This window comes from Mesitornis unicolor, unplaced genomic scaffold, assembly GCF_000695765.1.
Source record: "Mesitornis unicolor isolate BGI_N332 unplaced genomic scaffold, ASM69576v1 scaffold10143, whole genome shotgun sequence".
Taxonomy (NCBI): Eukaryota; Metazoa; Chordata; class Aves; order Mesitornithiformes; family Mesitornithidae; genus Mesitornis; species Mesitornis unicolor.
The window spans coordinates 53,373-59,372 of record NW_010172595.1 but is presented as its reverse complement, the minus strand read 5'-3'; positions in this window follow the sequence as shown (position 1 = coordinate 59,372).

The following is a 6,000-nucleotide window of genomic DNA, read 5'->3' as shown; positions in this document are numbered from 1 at the left end:
TAGATGAACCATGGTAGCACAAAATAATGTCCCAATAATATTGCCAGTGAAACGCAGTGTATGCAGTTCCCAGTGATTCATATTTAAAAAAAATCATAAAAGAGCCTATAGAAATAATACTTTATTTGACAACTGCCATTCTGGATTCAAAGTGATATTTCAAAGGCACATTAATAATGTATAAGGTAAAAGTTACAGTTAAGAGAGTTTGCTCCCAAGTCACAGATGTTAAGTCATGTATGTTTTCAAGCCAGAAAAACTGCTATTCATTCTGTAAGAATGGCACAAGGAGGATAGAGTTAATTTGGGATTTATCTGACCAAAGATTGGCATCCATAACGCAGATATCATCATAATTAGTCATCTGGGTTCACTTATAGGCAAAAGAAAGAAACAGTCATTTCTATGGCATGACTAAATGAATTCTAAAATTGGTGAGATAAAACACCCTCTTTCAGTGCTCTCCATTGTCTATGAAGGGACTCAGAAGTAACTAGCTCATGTATAGCCAAGCATGATGGTGTTACTGTCTACAGATATGGGCAAGATGAGCATTCGGTTTCCCATATGTAAAGTGTGTTATTGAAGCCAGATGTGAGTATATACTGCTCTGCATAAATAACAGAGTTTTATTTTGCTGCTAAGAGTAAAATTTAATTAGATTTTGTTTTTATATATTATTACATTTTCTTGATCTGCTAGGCTTTTTGTTCAATAAAAAAAAACAAGGGCAACTCCTAATGAACTTTTAGAATACTTTCTTAAAAATCTGAATTACAAGTACTATTATTGTAATTCTCTTTCTCTGTTCCTGCTGGGTTATGAAGATCAGGCTTGGTTTAGCTTGCTAATATATAAACTTTGGAAATGTATAAAAAATTTTACATTAAAACATCTAACAACTTGGTGGAATATTGTTGCTTGAGAAATATATGACCAATGATGAAAAATAAGTAATGCAGGTAAAGCTGGTTGTGATGAATGCAGTTACAGCCAGGTCTGCTATTTTCCCCTTACATATTTGGGCTGCCTTTGGTCTTATTTATTTAAAATTTAGTAAATGACTTACATTTATTCTTGAGAAAGTTGAAGAACTTCAGCTTTGCAGATTTGGGATGAAGTAAATTCAATTGAACAGAGGAGACTGCATCTCTGATTCCTCCATAAACCATCCTTGGAACAATTTGCTTAGATGCATTGAAATAAGTGTACAAGGGACATAGTGAACAAAAATAAGACCTCAGAGCTTCCCATGGGAAATGTCTTTCTTGTTAGGTCACACAATCAGGCTGTCCCCTGAGAATTAAATATTTGAATCTTTTGAGCAGAGACACCCATTTACCACAGAGGGGTATATATAGCTCACTTGTAGCTTATCAGTTAGAAGGATATATTATTTCCTGGAAGGGCACTCTAATCAGAAGGTGATTGTACAAAGATAGGTAGTTGCTACCATTTGCAACTATTTTTGCCCTTCTTCAAGGCAAAAATGATAATCTAAAAACCTGACTACCTTTGTCTTCAGTATTCGGTTTGAACAATGTACAGTAACAGAGCAAAGCTCCACACGAAGACTGTAAGGAGAAATAGTAATTTTTTCAGCAGAATTTGTTCAGCAATAAGTTTGCTAAATGAGATAGGAGTGCAGTGAAAAGTCAGTCTCATGCAATCATATGCATACTCCCTTTTTGCAATAGCATGGATTAATCTAGACAACTTCAAATTAGAATTTACATTGTAGATTACAGTTTTTTAAACTGTTTAAAAATTTTTAAATATATTTCAATAACACATATACAGATATGTTGTGGAATGCTTAGAAAGCTTGTCTGATCAGTCATTAAATTCATGAAGTCTTTCTGATCATTCTCTCTTACAGAAAACAAACAAAAAACCCCACCAACTCATCCATTTCGAATCTGGAAGTAGTCAAGTGGTACATCTGTGACCTCACAAATATGGGAAAATTCAGAGGCTTGTTCAATCACTGCATCTGTTCTTCCTTTTTAATTCTAGCACTGTTTTTCCTTCTTGGTAAGTATGTAAACGAATAATGTACCTCCCATATCCAGACCTTCCACTGTCCTCTTTGTATATGCATTTCAATCAGCGAAAAAGATATGAAAGCTAATATATAATTACTAAGTTTCATTATCAAATTGTACCCAGCGTTATCTAGGATTATCTTGTTCTGCAGGGAAAAAAACCACAATTGTTCAATATGGGGGTTTATTCCATAGTGTCTCAGGATGCTCAGGATAAATAGAAATAAGAGGGTGTCCTTCCAGTTATTTGTATGTCTGGAAAACTCGAGAGCCCATATTCAAGTGCATATGAGGGTAGCCAGTCCTGTCGGCTGTTCCTCAGACAGGCTTCCATGCCTGAAGAAAATCACATCAATTTCCTTAAAAAGAGGATCAGAGGAAAGGAAGGTCTTGTAGATCCTTTCATTAGGTGGTGGAATAAATTCTGTCTGGACACCAGAGCAGGAATTAGTGTAATAATATGCAACAATTCCTCTGGTGACATTTTTGTGGAGTCAAAATTCATTAATTTAATGAAACTCAGACTGCAATTTTATGATACAGATTATGAGAATTATGAAAAACAAAAAGATAGTGACTTGATTTCAATTCCAAAGACAAGCACAAGTAAAAAAAATTTTAAAATCTTCTCTTAGGAGCAGTTCCAGAACACGCTAGATGGTGCTGTAATCCCAATAGCAATTACTGAATATGCTTTACTTGTGCTTTCCTACTGTCAAGGTATAACCTGTTGCAGTTATCTTTTTATAGATTTCCTAATACTTTTGAAAATTTTAGTATTTCCTGTGTATTTTAAGATGCTTTATACTTTTTAATGATCTTTTCTTTGGTAGGAACAATATTGCATTCTTTTATTTTTCTTGTTTTGATTTTTTTTGTCTAGTAAAATACGTCCAATAGATTTGATTCTTATTTTACTTAGGAATCTGGTTTTGGACATGGGTTTTCCTTCTGTTGTATACTTTCAGGAAAATCCTGGATGTCATGCCAAAAAACTTTGAACCATGGACATTATAATCTGTGCCTGCATCTGTACCGCCACTTTACCAACATCGGTGACAGTGAATCACAATGCACATAGTCTGACAGAAGTACAGGAGAACATACCAGATTTTGCTTTCCACTACCATCTATGTTACAGTCATGTAGCCTTGTAGCTCCATATATAAGGCATTGTCATTGCTAGAAATATGCCATAGGTCTTTGTGTTGAGCTAATGGCAGAAGCCTCAGGTTTATCAGGCTCTGTCTGAACCTTGTCTCAATCTTTCTGGAAGTTTGTTTTAGCTTGTTTAGTTGTTACAGCAATTACCTAATGACAAGATGACTGTTAATTATTTGTTCTATCTTTTGCTTAGCTTTGTGCAATTTTGTGGTATGGTGCTTACTGTTATGTGCATATTTTAATAATAGGTAATTATATCGTAAAGTTATTCTATGTAGAATGAACTGTATGTGACCCTGGAATAAAATGTAGAGGGGATAGGGTATGACGATGGTAGCCTTTTAGATTTTACTAGAGGCCCTAGTGCTATAAACCACTCCATGTGGTTGGATGCTGGTCACCACAGAAATGCAGTTTTGGGACTGTGCAAAACGAGTGTTTGGGACTCCAAAGAGAAAAATGAAGAAGTATTCAATATGTTAAAATCTGCTATATATAGTAAATTTGGATGTAGTGCAAAATTGTAAAACAATGATACAAGCAATGTGTACACCATGTTAGATGCCACATCAAAATAGTGATAAACACACCTTAGAGGGGAGAAAGAAAACTTCAACATCACACTCCTCCTAGAGAAGAGAAGAAAGCAGTGATCAGCTTCCATTGTAAAACTTTGTCCTCTCCCAGAAGAAGGGTGGGATAACACCAAAAATAAGGTGCAGATACTAGGAAAAGGTAATGTGTGGACACAATTTTTAACTAGTATTTTGGAAGCTTTTTCCATTAAAAAGCTTACAAAAAAGCTTTTTATTTATTTGATTTTTCTCTTTTCTTTCCTGTGATAAGCAGATCTGGGCTAATAATAATTATTTGATTAGACTGTTGTGATTTGAGATTTATACAAAATGAGATGTAATTTTTATTCTGTAAGGTGTTTCTTTAGCCCATGTGAACTGCACAAGTTGTGGTTTAGATTGAAATCTTGACACGTTTCCAGCATTTTGGCAGCACTGCGTTCTACTTCCCCCTCTTGGAAATCATTACATGAGCAGGGGAAAGAAAATGGAGAAAATACTTGGAAGTGTCAGAATGGGAGAATGAGACTTCATACATGCTATGTACGTTTTCAGATGATGTAATGTTTAATAACTCTTTCATAGCACTTTCTCATTCTTCTGTAATCCAAGTGTCTGTATTTAAGCAAACATTAGTAACACCACATTGGCATACCTAAATGTGGCAACTTCTCTTTTCATTGTTAGTAAGAAGAGTCAAAACTGAGTACAGCTTTCCAAGAAAAAAGGTCATTGTAGGGTTGAGTGAAATGATCTTGAAAATATTACCCTTACTCCTCTTGATATGTATGGCTTCATAAATAGTATTCATTCACAGTGATCCTATTAACATATCAGTAACAGCTGGAAGTAAGCTAGTCATAATGTGAATAGGGAATGGTGTGGGGAGGTGTGAGAGAACTCCCGTTCAGCATTTAGATTAACTTTTTTCAGACAGTTTGAACTCATAGCCTAGAAGGAAATAAAAAGAACTACATATTTTTATTAGTTCTACACAAGTCATGTATTACTTTTCTATATCAGATTTTGTTTAAATACAGTTCTTCTCTTGTCAAGTATCCTGTATTAAACTGTAGTTACGTGTTGACATCTATTGAGAAGGGAAGGTTTCATCAGATGTTTACTATCATACGAAAAGGACTTTGCTTTGGGTAGGCAAATATTGAAGAAATTAACTCACCTTAATTAAATCTAAAATTATTGAAGAATTAATTGAATGTTCTTTAAAGTACTTAACATGCTGTCAGCACTGATTATTTTCAAATTCTTTAAGTTGTTTTTAACATCTTTCCTGGCATGCTCTCTCCTACCTGCAAAGCTGCTTCTGCTTCAAACTGTAGAATCTTTACGTTAGCATCTGAAACAGATGCTTACATTCAGTGTACCACAAAAACCTAGCATCTTTTTTTTTTTAATCAGTTTAACTTCTGCTTCCTTAAGCAATTGTTCTGCTTCATGAAAGTTGAGGTCACATATCTTACACTTTCATTATATCTGTTTGCCAGACCCCCCCTCTAGACTATGTATTCTGTAGCATACCATGATCACAATGAAGATGCTTTATTATAGTGACTCAGGCAAAGGGACAATTGCAGTGGCACTGAGATCTGTAGTCTGTTAAGTGAACTTATTGAGCAGTTAGTTATGAGACTGTATAAAATCCTTGTGTGTTCTTTATTTTTCTTTCTTTTTGTAAAGTAGAATGTATATAAAATTCCAAATAAAAAAAAAATAATTCAAATTTCATATTATTTTAATAACAGGAACAGAGACTTCTTATCTTCTTACTATGGTTTCTGGAAGAATTCCTTTACAGTCCTGACTAGTATCACATTTTTCTTTTATCACATCTTCAGTCTAATTTCAGTAGATGAGGAAAATTAGATAACTTGTAATGATTTCAATGAGCTTGATTGTTACATCATGTGATATAGCATGCCAGGGTAAGGAAATGCCATTTCCCCATAGGAAATTAAAACAATGAACACCTATTTTGAGATGAGAAAGATGCTATCAGTTTATGTAGACAAAAGATCATAATATATCATAATTTTATGATTACACAATAAATATAATTAAAGCTGGAAAAGGATCTTTTAGATAGGACTTTCTATTGGTACACTGCTAGCAGCTTAATGAAACAATGTTCAAAAAATCTTTGTAAGCAATTTGGAAAAGTTCATATTGCATCCTTCCTTGTTCCATAACTGTTCTCT